This window comes from Dermacentor andersoni, chromosome 7 (genome assembly GCF_023375885.2).
Source record: "Dermacentor andersoni chromosome 7, qqDerAnde1_hic_scaffold, whole genome shotgun sequence".
Taxonomy (NCBI): domain Eukaryota; kingdom Metazoa; phylum Arthropoda; class Arachnida; order Ixodida; family Ixodidae; genus Dermacentor; species Dermacentor andersoni.
In genome coordinates, this window is record NC_092820.1 from 78,847,765 (window position 1) to 78,871,445 (window position 23,681).

The 23,681-nt window shown below is 47.6% G+C and overlaps 3 non-coding genes and 1 pseudogene across 3 annotated transcripts; 2 read left to right on the forward strand and 2 right to left on the reverse strand.

The window, feature by feature from the left end:
• On the reverse strand, nucleotides 1–72 carry TRNAQ-CUG (transfer RNA glutamine (anticodon CUG)). The gene has a single exon. It is a non-coding gene; the product is annotated as a tRNA-Gln (tRNA).
• Nucleotides 73–83: 11 nt separating this feature from the next.
• TRNAE-CUC (transfer RNA glutamic acid (anticodon CUC)) lies at nucleotides 84–155 on the reverse strand. The gene has a single exon. It is a non-coding gene; the product is annotated as a tRNA-Glu (tRNA).
• A 17,989-nt stretch (nucleotides 156–18,144) lies between these two features.
• On the forward strand, nucleotides 18,145–18,216 carry TRNAV-CAC (transfer RNA valine (anticodon CAC)). The gene has a single exon. It is a non-coding gene; the product is annotated as a tRNA-Val (tRNA).
• A 4,271-nt stretch (nucleotides 18,217–22,487) lies between these two features.
• LOC126534945 (uncharacterized) lies at nucleotides 22,488–23,663 on the forward strand (annotated as a pseudogene).
• The last annotated feature ends 18 nt before the right edge of the window (nucleotides 23,664–23,681 follow it).

Below are 23,681 nucleotides of genomic sequence, written 5' to 3' on the forward strand. Positions count from 1 at the left end.
AGGTCTCACCGAGATTTGAACTCGGATCGCTGGATTCAGAGTCCAGAGTGCTAACCATTACACCATGAGACCCTAACCAAACATTCCGACGCCGGGAATCGAACCCGGGCCTCCTGGGTGAGAGCCAGGTATCCTAACCACTAGACCACGCCGGAACGGGAACTTTTCAATTTAAGGGAGCGATTGCATCCTGGTTAAAAGCGGATCTTCAGCAGAAGAAGCAAAGAGATCTAGCAAATGATGTTTCGTACTTGTTTGATCTGCGGTTATGGTTTCTAAGCCGTCCACTATGCTGCACTGCCACTACAGAACTCCATCGCGGGCGTGCCTGCTTTGCGTACCATGCAAAGCCTCCGTGATCGAGCGGTGCACAAGTGTGCAGTTTTCTTATTTGTCGCGAGATGGCGCCACGTACATAGACGTTTGCTACGTGGAGAACCGGAGACACGAAATTTGATTTCTTGAGCAACGCATGGTCCACATTTTATTTTTCCTATTCATAGGAATCTACAGAGGGAGGTAGAGAGACAGAGAGAGAAAGAAAGGAATATGAGGGGCGGGCACAGTTACGCTTAACTGCGAGTTGCGAAGTTGATAATAATGAAACCGGTAATTTGAAGTTCAGACGATTAAATATATTCTTGCTCGCGACGCTGTTCGTTTGTTTGTTTTAATGTTCCCATTCTCGGCAAAATATTTTTTTTTTTTTCGTTGACACCGGTTACGAAACGTAGTGTGAAGATGCAACCGTCGGTCACGTCTTGCGCGTGTTCGGGGCCATACTGGAAATTGGGCGATAACTTGTGCCGAAGTAAACTGAAGCCGTCGCCCTTCGATTGCAACAGAATATCCGGTGAAGCCTTTCATGTCTGGTAGCATTCCAGTATGAATGGATGTCCAGTCGTTAGCCAGCAAACGAGGTGGATGAGAGGGAGACAGATTCTTTTTACGGGTGCTGGTGAGGTTTGCAATGGCCGTACGCCAGGCATGTCACCCTCAGGGGACACAAGCGACGCGTGAAAAATGACTCACCCATGCACAATGACCAACGCACGCCAGATGCACAAGCAACAGCAAGCCCTCGTGGTAACAAGCAACTGTAGGTCGTCTGGATCAAGCCGGTGTGCCGAACGAAGTGAATGCCAGCTCTTTGCACTCTGGGATGTGTAGCTGCTGGAGTTGAGCAGGTCTCTTGGTTGCTCTGTTAATGGGATCGCATTCTTTACCTAGCTCGCCCGCACATGAAGTTTGAAGTTTATTTGTACTGCCTGCTTACAGGAACGGGAGCAAAGGCTAAAGGCTACGTAGCCTGACAAAAGGCCTCTGCTCCTATTACAGTTCGTGTATAACGCCGGTGTACAGCGGGTGTACACCGTCTCGTTATTTCGCGACTTGTGGGTGTCTTACAGTGTGTCCCAGGCAACGACGATGATTATGACGATAAAGGACGATGATGATGACGGCGACAGGAAGACTATGACGGCATGGTGACAGCGAAGAAAAAATTTTCATTTCCTTAAGTGGAGTAAAACTGTAATATTGAAGTATCAGAATAAATTTATTAGTATAAAAAGTATTAGGAGTATTGCATAACGGGTGGGGTAACATGTTGCTGTTTATTGTTACACAAGTTCTGTTTGCTTTTGCAAAGGGATCGGTGTACAACTGAAGGAACCGGCGGACGAACGACTAAAAGGCTTGCCAGTCAAATCCGTGCGGTAGTTGAAGGCCACACGAAGGACCACGTATTCCAGTGACTCTACCACGTATGCACTGAAAACTGCCCTATTTTCCCATTCTTATTGTGCGCTTCTCATAGAAACATCGGGGAACCCAAACGGCTTTTCCCTCCCGTCCCGTTGAGTGGTGATGAACTCACCTTTTCATGGCACGGTCACGGCGTGCGTGAATGCACAAGCGGTGTCTACTGCGCCATCTTCCGCATCGGGTTCCGGTGACGCGAACAGTTTGCTCTTTTACGTCAGGAGCCCCACAGCGCCGACGCGCGTTTTGAACTGGTACTAGTAGCCTTCAAGTGTAACGTAACTAATTACTTGCTGTATTATCGAGTAGAGTTGAGGCTACATGGCGTGATTACCGGATTAACAGTTATCCGTAAAGAAGTAAGGCAATGCTTTTATGCCGGTGCTCCTTTAAGAAAACGTAATCGAGAGTAGATGTAAGCATGAAACGGCTACCGGCAAATCAGATTGGTTGGAGATGATGCTACAGCCACGATCTTAAAATGGCTGCAGTGAATGTTCGCAACGGCACATCCTACCACGTCACACCGCACCACGCCATGCTGTGCACTGGTCCACGTGAACGCAATAGTTTCGTGTCACAGAAAGAGCCTCATTGCAAATATAGTCTCGGCCAAACGGCCATTCGCGGTGCGCTGGACTCGCCGCGGAACTTGCGGACCGCTGGCGTTGAAAAGAGCACTCAGCGTGAAAAGATGTCCCGTATCTGGCTTTTGAACGTCGCTACTGGAAATGAGAACTAAAACTTCAGCGTACCAGAAGTTACAGCTTAAGTGATTTGTGAGCGAACATTATAGGAAGGACGTCCCGTTGCAGTCATTGACTTTGGGACCCTCGTCTGCATACTATTTGTTGTTTACTTACTGTTTTTGGAATGACGAATAAACTGAAACTGAAACTCGGAAGCAATATTTCTTTAACTCGTTTGGGAAGTAACTGGCGTATGAAATGGTGTTCTGACTGATTGCCCGGATGGTCTCGTTTTGTTCTCGCAACTTTCCCGGATGTTCTCGTGTGAGTGCCCGGATAACGGCTCTGGTTTTGGCTGAAGGTCACTTGAAGGTCGCCGACAACGGGAGCTAAAAGCATTTCATGCTTAAAATATACTATTTCGACGAGCGCGTTGCCAGAACTGTTTCCCGTCATTTCACATGAGTAAAAGGTAGGGTGCTGCCGTCCCGAGATAAGTGAGGCCGCGGTTGAAGTTGCCTCCCTGAGCCACAATAATGGAGTTATGCGGTACATCACCACCATAAGAACGTTATCGCGTTAAAGAAAGGTTAAACTGTGTGAATTAATACGCAGCCTCAATGTCCATACTAGCACAGCGACACTAATCTAAATTTAAGATAATTTACTTAATTTCATTGAGTAAACATGGGCACGATTGTCCGCCCACTTTTTCCTCCCCGCGGGGAAAGAAACTAGAAAAACAGCTCTCTTTCCAAAAAATTCAATTTTTTTTTTTGCGAACCCTCACAACTCTAGTGACGTATATGCAACGTTAGGTGCAAGATGCAGTGAACCCCTTGAAAACATACGGAAGGAACGGAGGGTGACATACTCTACGACGACGATAGGAACTGGCAAGTTGCTTTCGGCTTTCAAAGACAACACTGGTGCCTTAAGAATATATGATCAATGAATATGAACCTATATCCCCGCGATGTTGAAGTTGTTCGAGGTCATATTTAATTGTATTCTTGGCGAGAGGTTCAAGACGGGCGGGGCGTGCATATTCTAGTTTTTATATATAGTCAAGTTACTGTTTAAACCAGTTAAAAAAAAAACAGACACACACGACACAGCAGTTGCCGAGCGCTTGCAATGTATTCCTCGTTCCGCACAACGCGAGCACGTGCTTCACTCCCGCTTTATGCGCATGTCGTGCACTGGATCTCTCTTCGTTGCCGGAACAAAGCGGGTTCTGAGATCCGCGGCCGCCGCCGAGCAGAGCACCGCACCGCCGAGGGTCTCTGAAGCGCGAGCGCCGCTTTGTCAGTTCAACGTATCGAGATCCTGCGCACAACCGATTGAAGGCGATCAGCATTGTAGGAAAGTATTGTTTCAAGCGAGGGCAAACCCGAAAAAAATGCAAGGAGCTAGTTATTATACTTATCGCAGGTACGTGCTAATACGCTATATTCGTACATTCGCATATCATGTATAAAGTTTTTTTCTGCTTTCCTTTCTGTAATCCTAGGGCTATATATATATAAAACTTTCTGCCTCTACTGTCTTACGCTTCTCACTTTATTAAATTGTTTCGTATTTGCTACCCTTGAAGGTTCTCACTAGAATATATTTAAGGACAGCAAATACGAAAAGCAGGCTTCTTAAAGGTTCTCACTGGAACCTTTAAGGGTGAACTGAGTGATGACGAAGACGACGCGTTGAGCTTAGGCAGTCCGCCAGGCGGACGCTTGAAGAAAGCGTAGACATGCACATTGCTGAACAGAGAGATCTGTAGATGAATGGTTTGAAGCATCGGTATTGTTATTTTTTTATCTTCCTCTTTCTTCCTGTCATTTGACTGTGATTGAAGGTAAGCTGTAGATTCGACGGATTGTATATTTATTACAGTTACAAAGAGGTGTTCTGTATTGAGATGGAGGCCTTGATAGGTAGAGAGCGATATATGCCAGCGTAGGCCTTGAAGGCAGCGACAACCACATTACTAAAGCACTTTTCTTTCGTGGCTACTACAATTACTGCGGCTACTAATCCTATTACTATACTACTACTGCTGTAGTACTATTATTGTCTAGTATTACTAAACCTTATTACTTCCGCTACCTCTACCATACTACCTGTTACTACTGCTATTATTACTACTGCTGTATACTGAATACTTGTAACATGAGCCAACTTATAGAAATAAATTCTGATTCTGACTCTAACACTTCTAATGGCACTACGACTCCTACTGTTGCCACAATCACTATTGTGCTACTTGTAGTGTGTCCTCTAAGTACCAGTACCGCTTCTACTAGCTACTACTACCCCTAATACTGACTGCTACTACTAATACTATTACTATATCGCACTACTTCCACTACCACAACGATTGCCACCACTTCACCACTTTACTACCACCACTGACGTACTACTGTCCCTGCTGGCGCTGCCGCTGCTGCTGCTGTCGCCATGCGCGACTACCACCACCACAGTGACACGGGTTAATTATAACACTGACGCAAAACTTGTTTCCCGCGACGTGCAGGCACGTTTTTTGCGGCCTTAACTGTTGCGCTTGAAGTTGAGATAGCTCCACCATGTGCCACTGTGGCGCTGTTTCTTTCATTGCTTATGCATATAGAATACTTCGTCATTGTAATGTTTATTTTGGGCAATTAAGAAACCAAGGAAGAAGCGCAGACAGCGCCCCGTATAAGCGGAAAAGAATAACATCACCGTCACCTCGCAATCCAATAATGCAGCCAAACCACGGCTTTCAGAGTGCCACGGCTACAAACCTTTCTGCTTTCTATTCTTTTCGATAATACATTGATTAATTCAGTACAATAATGCAATCATGATAATAATACAACCATTAATTCCAGGGCTCACGAAAGCCTGCAAGTACGAGCCAACCAGCCCATCAAAACGTTGCTTTAATCTATTGACATTAAAATGTAAACAAACGGGGCCACAGGCTGTCCTCATGCTACTAATGCACTTCACTGAATAACGTCTATTGATTATCTATAGTCTAGTTCAGAAGATGGTGTTTGTTTCGTTTCACATATAAGGAGGGACGTCTACAGGACTTGCCTCCCTACTCGAATTCGCGACCAGAAAATAGTGCGTCACATATGAAAGAAATACATGGAGATGCGTCATATAATCCGATGCAACGTGAAGTACAATAAATTCATCTCGCAAAATGTGGCACAATTTTTACGTGGAAGGCATGGCAGGTCTAAACTATTTACCACCGAATGGGCGGTGCGACACGGATCTCGGTGCCAGCAGCCACAGCTCAAAGCATGCTCTCACCACTCAAACATATATAGTGTGTCGCATTAGGGCTGCGAAAATGTGCACGTGGTACATAACGCGTGATTTAGCGCAACGTGAAGTTCGCGAAGTTCTAATTATTATGTGTGAAGTAGACATGCGGTAGAAAGCGTCGCAGATCAAATGCAACTACACTGCGAAATGCGCGTAGTGGGACCTCTCTATCACCGCACTATACTCAGTAGCTTCAGCAGTGTCACCTGCTTATGTATGTTAGGCATCTCGCCTGATAAATATATTGTCCCCTGGACTCACCTCGATTAAGGCCTTCAGAGAAACTGCCTCTTCTGGGCGCACCCGGGAAGGACGAAAAAGCGTCAGGATTAACGTCACCTGCACGGGCGGAGAACGAAACAGACGGCACCTATGCGGACGCTACAAAGAAATGTTCACGAGCGTTAAAGCGGCAAGCTGTTTGAAACTCTAGGATCCATGACTTGTGCTGGCAACACTGTCCAAATAAAGAAAAGATGGCTACGAAGTTCATGTTGACGGCGGCTCTCTCGCTTGGTGCATGGTGCGCTCACATTTCGCGTCGGCCCACGGCGCCGAATTGAGGTGTTTCGTCGAAGCCGAAAGGGCCCTTGCTGTCTATCAGCTTATTTAGATCGGTCTCAACTATTTCAGCGACAATACAGCGGAACTAGTTGAGCTGTACGTGGCAAACGTACAGCCTGCCCAGCGAGCCGCGCATCAGTCATTTTTTTTTATAGACAAAAGCCATTTGAAGCGAGCGGGGCATTAAAAAAAAAAAGAGAAAAAAAAACGGAAGTGTTTGCGCGTAGCGAGCCTCTGCGAAAGGTGCAAGCACTTGTTCGCGGGGTCGCTCCACTGCTGCAAATACGATACATGACTGTTTTCCTTCTTAGGCAACCCTGCCCTGCAACACGTGTTGTCTATCACGCATATCTCACAATGTATAGGCAGTATAGCGACTGCCGTGCTTTCAGCAGCTGAATACGAATATCGTGCACTGATATAACGAGGCTAACGAACTGTAGTGTTACCCGGTCAGTGTGTCTTGGGATAAAACCAAATGAAAGTTCCGTTGGTGAGTCGAGGCCGCACCCTTTCATTTATAGTTAGCTGGTGCGTGTGACAAGGTCGGCCGCGTCCCATGACCATAGCGCTTGTTCTGGGCTCGTATATAGTGCGCAGTGTTCGAGGTGTGCGGCTCGGGCTTGGAAACACAACGGTCACCCGCCGCCCGTAGGAATTCTCAGACTCCGGCGAAATAAGCGGGTAATGACTGATCGGACCAAGTTGAGCCTCTTCCAACATCTTTCCAATTCTTTAACAAACGGCGCGAATAACGGGACACAGAAAAGAGACACACGGCGCAGGCGCGAACAAGCCCGGTTAGCCACTATGCTGAAGTTTATGTCTCCAAAATTTAGCGAGGGTTTTCTTTTGGCAAAGTCAGTTGCATTAGTCTATAAGTACACGACTTGGAAATGAATTCAGCCAGTTGTAATGGACATTAGCTGTGTGTGCAAAGTGTCGGAAAGCAACCTAAAGCGGCGCCGTGCGGCCGGTCGAACCCTGCAAAGCTGGGACGATCGAGCGCTGTTTGAAGCAGTTGCTTCCAAATTTATTGTGAGGGAAATAAACTGACAGTTCGACGCGTTCAATGAAAAAAAAAAAACGGCATCCTCTGCTTACACCACTAAACTAAAGCATGCTATGAAAACGATATATCGCCTCGCGACATGATGTGTGTCATGATCATCAGGCTTACCGAGGTATCATTCCTGCCATACCGTGCCCGAAAACAAAAGTACATTAGCAAGGATATTCCTGGTGCTTAAAGCGTTAGTAACAGTAACGCTGTGGCAGAAAACTATAAACGAACAACATCAAATGAAGCTTAAGAGTACATTACTATAATTCTATAATTTATTAAATCCTCTGCATATATATATATATATATATATATATATATATATATATATATATATATATATATATATATATAATGCGCGCGCGCACACACACGTGCGCGCGCACCCACACACACACACACGCACGCACGCACGCACGCACATGCACACAGTACCGCGATTTGACACGCCAGCAAGGTATTTTAAATAAATAAAAGTAAACCAATGGTCTACTCGCAGAGAAGAAAGAACTCATCCCGAGTGAAGTGTTCCGAGCAAACCAGCACAGTCTCGGTCCCCTTTTCCCAAAGACATCCGTCGCTCTTCATTTTCGCGCTTGTGCGCGGCGGCATCCCGTCGAAAATTACGCTACAGCTGCGTAGCTTTCCAGACACTTCAGTGAACTTACGCAGGGCAGCTGTAATAGGCCTGTCGTTGGCAGTTAGGTGACTTGCGCCGAATAGGTTTGACAGTGACAAAGTTGAGGCAGAGTTGGCCGGCTCAGCTTGTTTCTTCCTTTCTACGTAGCGCTGTACCAGTTTTACAATGCAATACCAACTCGCCCAATCCTCAACCCCGGGAAACCCGATGCAAAACTGCATCGACGAGCCATCCGTCGGCACGGTGCCTGCTGTCGCGGCCGGCGTGTCATTTTGGATTCCCTGACGAGCTATATATCATGGGTGCGCCGCTCGCGACAAGATGGCTGCGTAAACAGCTACCAGTTAACGCAAAAGATGAAGAGTCGAAAATATAGCGTCGGCATTCCTTCGACGAATTCTTTCTTTTGTTCTGAGAACCATAAGCTTTCAGATTGGTTGTCTGCCAGGAGAAAATAGTTACGAATTTACGAAACACAGCACACGAGACCGAACTCTCTATACAGAAGTTCTATTAACCTCGTAGCAGAACATTTATAGACTTTCTGTGAACTCGAGTTTAACAATACATTTTTTTCTAAGTGAATACCAGAAGTGAATACCACAAGTGCTTTCGTCGAGCGCGGCCGCACCGTGTGCAGCCGGGGATTCGAACCCGGGCCCAGCGCTTACGCGCCTTACCTGCAAGGCCAGCACCGCGGCTGCCATGCAGAAGACGATGACGGCGCGCTTGTGGCCACCCAGGCGCTGCAGGGGGGGCCGGCTCGAGGAAGGCACGTCTTCCGGCCGAATGTCGACCAGCGCCTGCTGGGACTGTCCGCTAGACGAGTTCAGGTACATGGCCGAAGGCACGGGTATAAGTGGGTGCGCGCGTTCGAGCGGGGATGGTGTCCTGGATGCAGTCGCCCTGAATAACGCCGGATGTCGGCGGACACAGCACGATCCAGGCTTTGGGTGGCAACTCCGTAAAGGGAGCACGCGATCTTCTTCTTCATCCTTTACGACGATACTGACGTCATTTTTCAGATATACGTTCCTCTGCTTCCGACTAGTGGTCTAGCATCAACTTTGTCTATATGAAACCTATTCGGCGCATGTCATCTAACTACCAAGGACAGGTCTGTTACAGCTGCTCTGGATAAGTTCACTGAAGCGTCTGGAAAGTTACGCTGCTGTAGCGTAATTTTCTATATGAGGGGGGTAGGGGGGGTAGAGCTCGATCATACTTAAGGTTTCTTTCTCTGAAGCCCAACCAAAATTTAGGTATGGCTAAGTTGCGCAATCTGGCATTTCTTGCTTGATTTTCTGCTTTTCTTCTTTGTTGTGCCAGTGTGGCCAACCCACCTCGTCAGTACGAGCCACGTGTTGAGGCCACAAGAAGGCAATCCTTTACATGGAAACCTATTGTCATAGAGGTATTTCGTCTGCCTTTAAGGATGTTCTGTTTACTGAAAGCTAAAAATATTTTGTTTTTTTCGAATTTTCTTTGACGGTATCTTCTTGTGATTATCATCTTCTTCTAGAATTGCTGCCCGTTATATGTCATTCTCAAATGCCACCCGATTTTCAGATATCCCCTCATAGTTGATGAGCACCATCATGTTCAGTCAAATAAGTTAATAAATCGTAAAGCGGTTTAATTAACAAGCCAGAACGTTGCACGATACACAGGCAGGTCTGTTGATCAAGCGTCGGGCACCGAGCGCGCGAGGTCTGTTCTCGAGCGAGGCGTTGACGATGCGCCTGAAGCACACGCCTGTCTTCGCTGCAACTTCCCCCCGGAGAAGAGGCCGCCATCTTGTCGACTCAAGGGGAGGAGAGGACAACCGGGTCATAGTAAGGTTTAGTCGCTGCACGTGTACAGTCTCACTTCCACAGCGCCTTAAGTCAGCGGACAGCGTGAGAGGCTCGACAAGGTAATTCACAGGAGACGTCTGTTGCCCGACGCGGTAGGGACCGTAGGGACCGACGCGGTAGGGACCGGCAGAAGTTTAGAGGAAAGGCCGGGGAGGGGTGGAAAGTATCCGAGGCCAGACGAAAGTGTCTGGATGATTTGGTGTCTGGTGTGTAAGCCGTCATCGCGACGGAACTCTTGCTGTCATTGGTCTTCAGTCGTAAAAGAGCGGGCTAGCTGGCGGCATTCTTCGGCGTATCTGGGAGCTTCAGACAGTGGCGCGCACACCGATAGGTCAGGTCGGTAGGGGAGAATCGTGTCGAAGGTGAAGGAAGGTTCGAAGTCATATACGAGGAAGAATGGGGAAAAGCATGTCGTGGGCCTGTGAGGCGGTGTTGTATGCCTAGGCCACATACGGTAAAAAGAGGTCCCAGTTGCTGTGGTCGGACGCAATGTATATGGATAGCATATCGCCCAAAGTGCGATTGAATCGCTCATTCATGCCGTTAGTCTGCGGGTGATAGGCTGTAGTGGTGCGATGGACAGTACGGCAAGCAGTAAGGAGCGCGTTAACCACCTCGGAAAGGAGGACACGTCCTTTGTCACTGAGGAGTTCCCGGGGTGCACCATGGCGAAGTACGAAGTGTTGCAAGAGGAAGGACGCAACGTCGCGGGCTGTGGCTGATGGTAGGGCAGCTGTTTCTGCATAACGTGTGAGGTCATCTACGGAAGCAACCATCCAGTGATTCCCATCAGGTGTGTAGGGTAGAGGGCCGTAGAGGTCGATGTCGACGCGTTCGAATGGTCGAGAGGGGCACGGGATTGGCTGCAAGGGGCCAGGAAACTTGCGGCGTTGGCATTCTGAATATGAGCGGAAGTACTTCTGCAGAAAACTGCACATCCCACGCCAATAAAAGCGCAAGCGGAGAGGCCTGCTGTACGTTTTGAAGAGGCCAGCGTGGGCGCATTGGGGGTCTGCATGGAAAGAGCACACATCTGCGCGGAGGTGGCGAGGGACGACGAACAACTATTTGCGACCGTTTGAAGTGTAGCTGCGGCGATAGAGCAGTCCATCCCATACCGTAAAGTGAGAAGATGGACGGCAGCGAGCACGAGAAGCGCGAGTAGCCGGGGTGTCAGATAGGCAATCCAAAGAGCTGCAATCCACGGATCTTTGCGCTGCTCCGCAGCCATATCGATGAGCGCTGGTGACGAAAACACCGAGTCGATGGCAGAAAGGCCAGTCGTGTCACTTGACGTGGGGGAGCGAGAGAGAGCGTCGGCGTCGGTGTGTTTGCGGCCAGACCGATAGACAACGCACATGTCGGAGTCTTGTAACCGGAGGACCCCGCTGGCAAGGCGGCCTGATGGGACTTTCAGTGTCGACAGCCAACATATGGCGTGATGGTCGGCTACGACATCGAAGGGACGGCCGCGGTGCAAGTATGGTCGAAATTTTCCAAGGGTCCTAATTATAGGTAAGCACTTCTTTTCAATTACGAAGTAATTAGATTCGGCCTTGGTTATTGTACTGCTGGCGTATGCTACCACGTATTTGCCGTATCCACTTTTGCGCTCAGCGAGGACAGCACCAAGTCCTACGCCGCTGGCGTCCGTGTGAACTGTGGGAGACACGGGGTCGAAATGGCGCAGTACAGGCGGCGATGTGAGCAGACGGCGCAATGTTGTAAACACGTTGTCACAAGCTGGGAACCAGGTAGAAAGGCCGATGTCGCCTCGCAGAAGGTGGGTTAACGGAGCAATGATAGAAGCAAAATTCCTGATAAGACGACACAAGTATGGGCAGAGCCCGGTGAAGCTTCGAAGTTCGTTCAGGGTCGTTCGTTTCAGGAAATCGGTGACAGCGCGAACTTTAGAAGCGTTGGGTAAAATGCCGTCTTTGAAAACCATGTGTCCGAGTATCGTTAGTTGCTTGGCTCCAAAGCGACATTTCTTCATATTGAGTTGGAGGCCTGCATTAGTCAAGCGCTGCAAGACCAGCTCAAGACGGCACAGATGAGAGGCGAAGTCAGGAGAAAAGACGACCACGTCATCAAGGTAACATAAGCACGTCTCCCATTTTAAACCACGGAGGAGATCGTCCATCATCCGTTCAAAAGTAGCAGGAGCATTGCAAAGACCAAACAGCATAACGTTGAATTCATACAGGGCGTCTGGTGTTACAAAAGCTGTTTTTTGGCGATCGGCTGGTGCCATGGGTACTTGCCAATAGCCAGACCGTAAGGCGAGTGAGGAAAAGTACTCCGCGCCTTCCAAAGAATCAAGGGCGTCGTCAACGCGCGGCAAAGGATATACATCTCTGCGCGGTATCTTGTTAAGACGGCGGTGGCCAACGCAAAATTGGATGGACCCAGCCTTTTTATTCACAAGGACTACAGGGGACGCCCAGGGACTGTTAGAAGGTTGAACAACTCCGCGCTGAAGCATATCGCTAACTTGGTCTTCCATAGCACGGCGCTCTGTGGGTGACACACGATAAGGTCGCTGGCGCAGCGGAGCGTGGGCGCCCGTATCGATCTCGTGATACGTACACCGTCGATGTGCGGCCCAAAGTCACTTGTTGACACTTGAATGTAGAAGAGTACTTATGAAGAAGGTTGAGAAGCTGGGAACATTGTGCGGGGATCAGGTTGGTATTCATAGAACTGTCGAAGACGTCCGGCGGAGACAGGGGGAAAGCAGGGCAACAAGCCAATGTACTGATCTCGGAGTAGGTGCCATCAAGAGGGGCATCGAAGTTGGTCGTAGAGTCGATGCGCTCAAAACGTCCAAGGCACTCACCGCGACGCAAAGTGAGGGGCGAGGCATAATCGTTGGAGACAAGCATATGAGTGAAGCTCCCGTTGACAGTGAGGACAGCGAAGGGAAGAAAAGATCGTCGATGAACAAAAATATGCAACGGTGTAAAAAGAGTAGTGTCATCTGTAACATCGTTCGAACAGGTAGTTGAAATCACTGATTAGTGCGGAGGTACCGTAATGTCGTCAGCAACAAGCAGCTTGGCGCCGGAATCATTAGCATCATCAAGTTGGGCGTCAGGAAGCGGCGAAAATTCGATTCGGCGCGAGAACAGTCAATGACGGCCTTGTTATTGGAAAGGAAGTCCCACCCCAAGACGATGTCGTATGAGCGTGATGACAGAACAACAAATTCGACTGTGTACATGAGTCTTTGAATGGTGATGCGGGTACTGCATGCAGCAACAGGGGTAATGTGCTGTGCACTTGCTGTACGGAGCGACAGGGCAGACAAGGGCGTCACTACTTTTCTGAGGGAGCGACAAAGTTCTTTGCTAATTACAGAAACGGCGGCTACTGTGTCAACTAGCGCAAGTGCGACAGTTCCATCTACAGATACTTCAGTAACGTTCGTCGGAGAATAGCGAGACTCTGTGCTGTTCGACATAGACGCAGTTCTTGCCTCGGGAACTGCGGCGACTAGTTTTCCTTTTCGGTAGGAGTCGGACGACGGCGCATTGGCGAAAGCGAACGGCGTCGGGGAGATGGCGAGCGGCGCTCGTAGTCAGGGCTTGCGGTGCGTTGAGAAGTCGGGCCTGACTCACGAGTCGACAAGAAGAACGGAATTCGAGGGGCGTACGATGGCGCAGGTTGGTCAACTCGGGTTGAGTTGACGGCGACAGAACCGTGCCACATGACCAAGTATGCCGCAGTAGAAGCATATTGGGCGGTTGTCGGACGTGCGCCATGGTCCAGTGTTGGCTGGTATCCTGATGGGAAACGCTGGCGGACGTGATAGTACAGCGGGCTGTGGTGGCGAGAACGTCGGTAGCACGGTCCTCGCTACAACTTCAGCGTATTTTTACAGGTTCAGGCGATGGCAACAGTGCACGCGGGGACAGAATAGCCTCAGATACTTGCTCCTGTATCATTTGTCGCAGGTTTGGAGTAAAAGATGGCATAGAGCTTGGAACGGCAGACAGTAGAGACAGATGCCGAGCGACTTCGGCACGGACGAACTCTTTGATCTCACAGAGCCGGGGGCCGTGGTCGGGAGCTGCAGTTAAGCTAGAAACAGAGACATCCTGCGTGGAAGAACGCCGGGTTAGGAGACGTTGTCTGCGGAGTTCATCGTAACTCTGACAAAGATAATCGATTTCGACGACGGTCTGCAGGTTTTTTGATAGGAGGATTTGAAACGCGTCATCTACAATGCTCTTCAAGATACGACGGATCTTATCGGATTCGGTCACTGATGCATTGACGCGTTTGCAAAGGTCGACGATGTCTTCTATGTGGTTGGTGAAGTTCTCAGCGGGCTGCTAGGAACAGTTGTGCAAGCGCTCTTCGGCACGAAGCTTTCGCACCGCGGGCCGACCGAAAACTTGGCCTGAAGGTCGCCTTGAAATTTGACCAGGTGCGAAGGTGGGATTCGTGGTTGCGGAACCACACGTTCGCGACGCCCGTGAGGTAGAAGACCGCGTTGTTCAACTTATGAGCGTCGTCCCATTTGTTGTGGGTACTCACGCTTTCATAGGATGGTATGGTATGGTATGGTACTCCTTATGCGATGGCGCACACCCACTGTGGGGGATTGGCCAAGATTTGGGTGAAATTAGGCTATCTTTATTAAAAGACTGAAATTGGTAAAGCTAACTGGAGAAAATGAACAAAAATAAAATCTTTAAGAATTCAAGACAATCTCTTTGTAGAACTTATAAAATCCTCCACGGTTGAGCAAATATCCCTGTGGCACTTTCCAAGAGAGGAGGCTCCTAGGGAAAGGATATTTATAATTGAAAAGCTCAAACCAAGCTGTGTAAATCTTAATTCTAGATTTTTTCTTAAAGAAGTGAAACGGCGGCAGAATATGAAAAAATGATCTATTGTTTCATCTTCTCCACAGACTGGGCACAGAGGGGAGGGCACCAGACCAGCCCTGTGACGATAGAAGTTTAATTTTGGTATTCGACAACGTAATCGGGTAAAGATGACTTCAGTTTTTCTGGTGTGAAAGGAATTTTTGGGCCAAGGGAATAGGAGGTGTCGATATTCTGAAAAATTAGCTACAGCTGGGTTCAAAAAGTCTTGAGTAATTGTGTATCTCCTGAATCTTGTAGTCGTCAGGTAAGCTATTGTAGGAAGTAATGGTAATACAGGGCCACTGAGGGCCTCTCTCGTGAGACTGTCAGCCATTTCGTTCATGACTAATCCTTTATGTCCAGGCACCCAAAGCAATCTAATTAAATTTATGTGGGCAGGCACTAGAAAATGAAATGTACGTAAAAGGTTAGTGACACCATTTGCTGTGAGCGAGGAACATAAGGATAAAGAATCTGTTATAATTACTACCACCGATGTTGAAAAATTTAGTTTGCGTAAGGCTAGGACTACAGCTAGAAATTCAGCCAAAAATACGGAATAGAAGTCCGGAATCCTGATTGCAAATGACCAGTCTAGAGCGGGAGAGAAAATGCCAATTCCAGATTTTTCTTCACACTGTGAGGCGTCTGTCGCAATGACCGTACTTATAGATAAACTCAATAAATGGTCCTGTAATAAGCCGTTTAATATATTATAAGGGAGATGTTTTGCATTATTTGGGTAGATGTCATCATATATAATCTGTAGGTTCTCTCGCACATCACAAATAGGCGGTACCTCCCATAGACGTACATTTAAGGGATTTATCAATGTTTGTGCGAAGACCACCTGTGGTGTATGAAAACGATGCCAATGTACTCCGAAGAAAAGTGCAGGCTGGGAAATGAATATGCATTTCATTCTTGTAATAGGGGATTCATACAATTTTAATACTGTTTGCACCGTCAGTAACCGAAATCTACACAATATTGAGGGCAACCTGACTTCTTGGTGCAATATGTTATTGGCAACATATTTCGGTAACCCGCAACACAGTCGTAGGGCTTCCCGCTCAAGTAGAACAAGGGGACGTAATTTATAAGCTCGAGCACCAGAAAATAAAACACATCCAAATTCTAAAATGGGCCGTACATACATTTTGTATATTATTAAAAGTGGATCTCTCCGCATTCCGGACCGACTGTTGCACAGCTTACGTAGCATACCAACTGCTCGCACTCCTTTTTTAACTATATGGTCAATATGGCCGAGCCAGCTGAGGGAACCGTCATATACTACACCTAAGTATTTCACCGACTCCACTTGAGGTATAGTCTCGAGGCGATAGGATATCGATATATTAACGGGATTGTTAAGAGGGAAAACCAATATCGAGCATTTTCTAACGTTAAGTGAAAGGTGAATTTTGTTTAACCAGGTTTCTATGGCGTTGAGGTAGTTTTGTAGTCGATAATATAGAGAGTGAATATCACTGTCTGATGCAAAGAAAGCAATGTCATCCGCGTATACGTATGTTTGTACTTCTTGATGTAGAGGAATGGAACACATCAGAATATTAAATAGTAACGGTGAAGTGACAGCTCCTTGTGGAACACCTCGCGATTGATTATATATACTCGAGGAAACGCCTCTCAGACTGCAGTAAAATGTTCTTCCATTTAAAAATTCACCAATCCAGTTTGAAAAGTAATTTGGAATCTCTAGATTTCGCAATATATCTAATAAAATAAAGTGTTCTACACTGTCGTAGGCTTTGGAAATGTCTAATGTCACAAGAGCACCTATTTGCCTCTGTCGCCGTGCTAATTTTATTCTGCTTTCTAGATCCACGTGAGCATGCCAAATTGAACATGATGGTCGGAATCCAATTTGGCAGGGGCTAAGCAAAAAGTCCTTGTTCTGCATAAATTTAATCATGCGGGCATATAGAATTCTTTCAATTAATTTAACCAAATTTGAGGTTAGCGCAATTGGCCTAATGTTATCTATTGTATATCCTTCCCCATGATTTTTAAGAATAGGATGAGAGCCAGTCTTCGACGTCGTTTTCGTCGCAGCCGCTGAAGATGGCTGAATTACGCTGACGCAGCGAACCGGGATAGAGAAGCGTGGGCGAGGCCGGCGGTGGTGTTTGGCTTGCGTCTTCAGGCATCATGGGTGGCAATTTCCCACTGCGGAGTTCCAGCGTTGGGGAAAACGTAGCAACCTCCACCAAAATATAGGCGGTTTAATTAACAAGCCAGAATGTTGCACGATACACAGGCAGGTCTGTTGATCAAGGGTCGGACACCGAGCGCGCGAGCTCTGTTCTCGAGTGAGGCGCTGACGATGCGCCTGAAGCACACGCCCGTCTTCATGGCTACAAAATAAATAAATAAATAAATAAATAAATAAATAAATAAATAAATAAATAAATAAATAAATAAATAAATTGTCAGGAAGATCGGCACGCTGAAAAGCCATGTTGCCATCGCGCGGCTCGGACCCAGTTCGCTTTCTGGCTGGGCCCTACCTGCTGGTACTGCGCATGTCGCTGCTATTCTACGACCCCAATAAACCCCCTTTACAATTGTTGGAGCTGCTGGGGCACAACAGGAAATTTGGAACTTCGCGATCAGACACTGCAGCCCGTCTTCTTCGTCATGGTCTGTTGTACCGCTGGAGATGGGTGGGTTGGGTTGACGCAGCGGGCCAGGCCAGACCGCGGTAGTCCGGTATAAGGAAGACTCGCTGACTGCGACCGGGTAAGCATCCACAAACAGTGGAACGACACCAAAAAACTGAATTAAGCGTCGTTTTATCTGAACGGTGTCGACAGCGTGTGGCACCACAACCATGAACGTGATCTAACGAAGTGGACGGTTTTCAAAACTAAAATGACGGAGCTATTCGGGCACCCTACCATTCGCAAGCTTCGCGCTGAGCAACCTTTACGTGGTCGTGCGCAACAGAGTGGATACACATTTGCAAGTTATGTAGCAGATGTTGTCGACCTCTGTGACCGCATTCACGTAACAATGGCTGATGCCGAGAAGATCAGGCATATCTTAAAAGGCATTGAAGATGCCGCGTTCCAGATGTTGTTGGCCCGAAATCCGGTAACAGTGTCTGAACTCGTCAGTCTCCGTCAAACCTTCGATGAACTCCACAAACAATGCGTAGCCACCCGCGAATCTCCTCCTCAGGCCACTTCAATGTCGGTCTTGTCTGTAGCCCCGGATAAAAGTTAGCCGCTGCTACAGATCAAGGAGAGCTCTTTACGATTTTTTTGCTTTGGCATATATTAGCTGCAATAACGGAGCATTCGCACCCGTGGAAGCCACCTTGCGCAACGCATTGCATCGCTCCGACGTGGTCTAGTGGCTAGGACACCTGGCTCACACCCTGGAAGGCCGGGTTCGATTCCCAGCGTCGGAATGTTTGGTTATGGTCTCATGGTGTAATGGTCAGCACTCTGGACTTTGAATCCAGCGATGCGATTTCAAATATCGGTGAGACCTTCCCACAATTTCATTCGCACTGATTGAAGCCACCTTGCGCAGCGTCTTGAAGAAGAAGAAGAAGCCGTGTGGAACGGCTGTGCTCCAAAATGCTCTCTGCTGGAAACAGCGTATCGGCCCCAGGCCGAGGATCGTCGACGCCGTTTTTGAACGAAGATGCAAGCTACAAAGTTGTCCTCCCGCGTCTACCAACCGGTAACGATGTTTTGAATTCTATCTTCCTTCATGCGGACTTGAGTGGCAGACCATACCGTGCTCCCGACTTCCGAGACGCTCTGCTTGAGGTAGTGAATACTTCAGATATTGTCGGTGTCGGACAGTATCAAATGAGCCATGTATGGATGGTTACTTGCGCTAGTAGTGCGGCAAAACAGACTCTCGTCGCCTGTGGTGAGCTCCGTGTCAAAGGGCTGCATGGTGATAGATCCGGAGACTAAAAACATCAAGCTTAAATTACTATGGCTTCCACCTCACCTTGAACCACGACGCGTTGAAGAGGCGTTCCAGGCCTATGGTCAGGTGAAGTCGGTGGAGAGAGAAGTATGGAGATGCACTGGCATGGAACAGTGGGTGACAACAAACCGGGAGGTCTTGGTGCTCAAGGACACTATCACCGTAACCTCAATACCGCACATTATGTCCATTTATGGACACCAGTGCCTTGTACTTATCCCCGGTAGGCCTCCGCTGTGCCTTCGTTGCAAGCGCGTGGGACACGTTCGACGGCAATGCAGAACACCGAGATGCTTACAGTGCCACCGATTTGGTCATTCAGCGGACGCCTGCGTGTCCACCTACGCCAATAAGCTTCGTTCTGGGCAATATAGCGCAGACGAGCCACATCTGGACCATCTCATGGATTCTACAGAGGTAGTAGATGCCACCGGAGAGACTACAGGTGGCATTAAGGACGAGGACCAGGAGTCCTTGAAGCCAATGCCAACCAGTCACAACAGCTCAAGTAATACTAGCGAAGCTACCGGCGAGGATGACTCAGTTTGCCCACCTGGCCTAGCAAGCCTTAAAGAAAAGCCCCCGATGACAAGAAAGAAGAGGAAGAGGCGATAAGTCAGGCAAGGAAACGTCCGGCACCATGCAACGACGAAGCAACGGAAAGTGCACTACAGGCGCGCGAGAAAGTGTCTCCTAGTGCTCAGCGAACTCCCTCTCCTGGTGACAAAGTCCAAAGGGCGCAAGACCACAGATTTACCTGTGGGGCGATGAAACACAAAAGCTTTAGGTGAGCAAAATGGCTACCGCCTTCACCCTCCCCTTATGTGTAGCGACACTCAACGTACGTGGGGGATATAAGGCGTCAGCAGCAGTTACTACACGTGCTTAGGCAACATGAAGTTGATGTTGGTGCAGTGCAAGAGACAAAGATATCGTCTGCTGGTGATGTCAACCTGGCGCTGCAAACTTTTCAACCTGATTACGAGGTGTGTATTAGCCAAGCATGTGGTGCTTCCGCTGGATGCTTTTTGTTAGTCAGAAAGCAGTTAAATCATTCTTCATTGTCGCTGCGTGTTGATGGGGAAGGCCGCCTTATATGCTGTGACCTCTGTTTTCATTCCCGTAATTGGCGGTTTATTTGCGTTTATGCTCCCTCAAAAGTGAGTGACAGGAAGGCTTTCTTCCTCTCACTTGTCCCGCTCCCAGATACTGACAGAGATTTGGTACTGTTGGGAGACTTCAACTGTGTTTGTCATTCCAGAGACCACTCATACCTAACTAATCGTTATGATGCAAGTGCTACTTTCCTGCATCAGTTAACCGAAGATCACAATCTAGTAGACGTGGGCGCCTACACACCATCTTCGGTGCGGTTCACGCACTTTCAAGACGTCTCCCATGCTCGACTTGATCGTGTGTATGTTTCGACGAATCTCTGGTCTAACATTCACAACTACCCCGTGAAGCCTGTATTTTTCACAGACCACTGTTTAGTAGCTGTTTCATGGGGTCCGCGAAAATTTCGCAGGTTTGCTCCAAACTGGGAACTGTGGAAACTTAATACACAACTTTTGCGAGAGGAAAGTTTTGTAAACAAAGTGAAAGAATTATGGCTAGAAATAACACAATGTCAACAGCTTCCTTTGTTTGCTCAATGGGAAATGTTCAAAAATAGAGTAAAAAATGAGGCGATTGCCATTTCATGTGAGCTGTCTCAAAGAAAAAATAAAGCTGAAAAGCATTACCTTCATGATCTACTTCACAAGCTGCACGCTTTCGAAAGCCAGGAACCAGGGTTGTATAGCGATCAAATAAACACAGTTCGCGCACAAATACAGAAATATGAGACGGAAGTGTACAAAGGAGCAATGGTGCGTTCTGTAAGGGTTGAGGGACGGACTTCGGGATGAAACAAAACTTGGGAAGGTTTATTTTACATTATGTACAGAGAGGTGAGACTCAAGTAACAGTCGTACAGTCATTACGGGCCGGCAGCAACTCGGACGCTGCGGCCCGCGGCAAGAAGTTCGAGAGAGGTGAATCAGGGAATGCTCTGGTCTCTCTGGAATGCTTCTTTTTAAACCCTTCGAGCACTGGAAGTCGCATCATGTTCGGCCAATGAGAGAGTCCGCTCAGATGACGCCATTTTCAGCCAATGGTAGGCGCCCGGGCAGTGGTGTCACACCCGGCGAAGAGAGTCGCCGTGGTACCCCCCCCCCCACCGCGGCCTTGCCTTGCGGACTTCCGCACCGTCTGGTTGTCACGGCGAATTACCGCCGTCAGGCCGACCCGGTACAATAGCGCCGTCTTGGTCCGGGACCCACTTCCAACAGTGCCGGGCTATCCCCTCGCTTTTCTGGAAGAGTCAAGCAGTGAATAGCGACCGCGGAGCACACGAAGTGGGGGCCGCCAACTTGTTTGCACGTGTCTTGCCTCAGGAATGTGTCATCCATGTTTCTGCATTCCTTACTTAGCAGTGGCGCGATTCGATGTGGTCTGGGGAACTCGGAAGTAGGCACAGGAAACAGCCCCATATCTAACAGTTCACGCACAACTCGCTTCACAGAGGAATAGCCCACAAAAAGGGCTCTCGGGGATGAGAAGCGATACGCGCTTTCCAAGCAAATATTAGAAATTGAGTCTGGTGGGTCTATATACACAGACACGTCCCAAATAATAAGCCATTTGAAGCTCACTATAAAGTTCTTTTCGCTGCAGTTAAGCCTCAGAATGGATACGAAGAAAACGCTGATCAGTTTATTTCGCTTATGCCACGCTTAGAAGAAGATGATCGACTCAGCGTTGATGGGCCAATAACTCGAGAAGAAATTAATTTTGCCGTCGAAACGCTGCAGAAGAACAAGACGCCTGGTCCTGATGGCCTTAGTGCTGAATATTATATAAAATTTCAGGAATTCCTGTGTCCTTTTCTGGAGCAGCTTTTGGAGGAAGCCTATCAATATGGTGAGCTTCCTCCATCTTTCTATCAGGGCCACACAACCTTAATACCAAAAAGCACTGATGATGAAACAATAAAGAGAGTAAACGGATATAGGCCGATATCGTTATTTAACGTGGATTACAAGATATTTGCAAAAATACTGACAAATAGATTGCAGACAGTCACAACAAAATTAGTAGATGATCATCAAGCATGCGGAATTCGAGGCCACTCTATACAGACAAATGTTCATATCGCACGTTCAGTCCTTGAGTGCACAGAGGGTAGTACGGATCAAGTAGCTCTTCTCCAGCTTGACCTCGCCAAAGCCTTTGATAAGGTTCAACACGAATTTTTGTTCCAACTATTGCGACATCTTCAGTTAGGGGATGTATTATATAATGGTATAACACTTTGTTATAAACATTGCACCACAAAGTTAATTGTGAACCGTACACTCTCAGATATAATACAAGTACAGTCATCCGTTCGTCAAGTACAGTCACTCTTCGCCATATACTTAGAACCGCTTTGCTTAAGCGTGGTTTGCGACTCGAGCCTTAAAGGATACATGTATGCCGATGAGGAAATTGAAGTGCTAGCTTATGCAGATGACATTGCGTTCTTTTGCGTTGATAAGCCAAGCATTACGAAGGCAATAAACGCTACCCTGCATACTGAAAATATTTTGCGCCAAAAAACAACACACACAAGAAAGACGACGACCCCTGCGTTTCTGTGAGACTGCAGGAGCTACTGTAAATTTTGACAAAAGTAGAGGCTTTTGGCTAGGCATGTGGGCGCTCACTCCCTCTGTATTCGCGAATATTCATTGGAATCAGTCTCCGTTGAGATATCTTGGAGTACCTCTCGATAACTTCCGTAATAGTGGACCTCATTGGACGTCCACGATAACCACTATCCATCGAAAGGTTACAACCTGGCAAGGATGTCACCTTTCGATTTTTGCGAGAGCTAAGGCATGCAATACATTTCTCGCTTCTAAGCTTCTTTATGTTCTGCAGGTCTTGCACTGCTCACGTGTCCATGTCCAGGCATTTCATAGAATATTTGCATGTTTTATTTGGCATTCATCATGGGAAGCCATGAGAAGGGACAACCTTTTTCTCCCGCTTGAATAGGGAGGCCTGGGTCTTGTGCATTTGTTTGTGCGACAATTGGTCATGCGCTTATTTTACCTTAAAAATGTCCGTCATCCATTCCTTCTCGCAGTTAATCGAGCACGTCTTGCGTCACACCTCCCTTTTCTTTTTGTCACGACAAACTTTGCTCAGGAACTACCGTTATGGGGCTTCTTAAAGGAACTTGTCGACACTATTTCATTCTTAAAAACCAGATTCAACCTTGAATATTTGTTTACCGTTAATCGCACATCATTAAATGTAGCACTTATAGATAACCTTTTCCCTGAACCTCTGTACCGAAAGCCGTATCTGTCTCTGTTTGGTCAAGATGTTCTTTGCCGTGTCCGTAGAATGTGCATAGCACCAGCAGCGAAAATGTTTTTCTTCAAGCTGCACACCTCCACACTGCCAGTTAAAACGTGGCTTCAGGAAAAAGGAGTGTATGTACCATGGAATTCAAATTGTAGACTTTGCAATCAACCCGAGACAATAGAACATTGCTTTATACTTTGTCGTGACGCATTTCTTTTTTGGGACAGCTTACAAAAAACTATCAAAAAAGACTTTCTTCTCACATGTTTTGGTATCCGGTTCCTTCCGTTCAAAAAGACAGCCAGTAATACACCATATGATTTGTTTATGTTATTAGGACTTTATTCATTATGGAGAAGTCGAATGATCGACAGACATACCGAGCCACCTTGCTCGACAAGGTCTATCTTCCGAGAAGAGACTGCTCAAGTCCGTAGTGTGGTAGCTACATATGATCCCGTCCCTGAATGGATTTCGCGTCGTGACGCTTGTGTTTGTTTGCCAGAATTTTGAACTGTCATTGGACTGCAT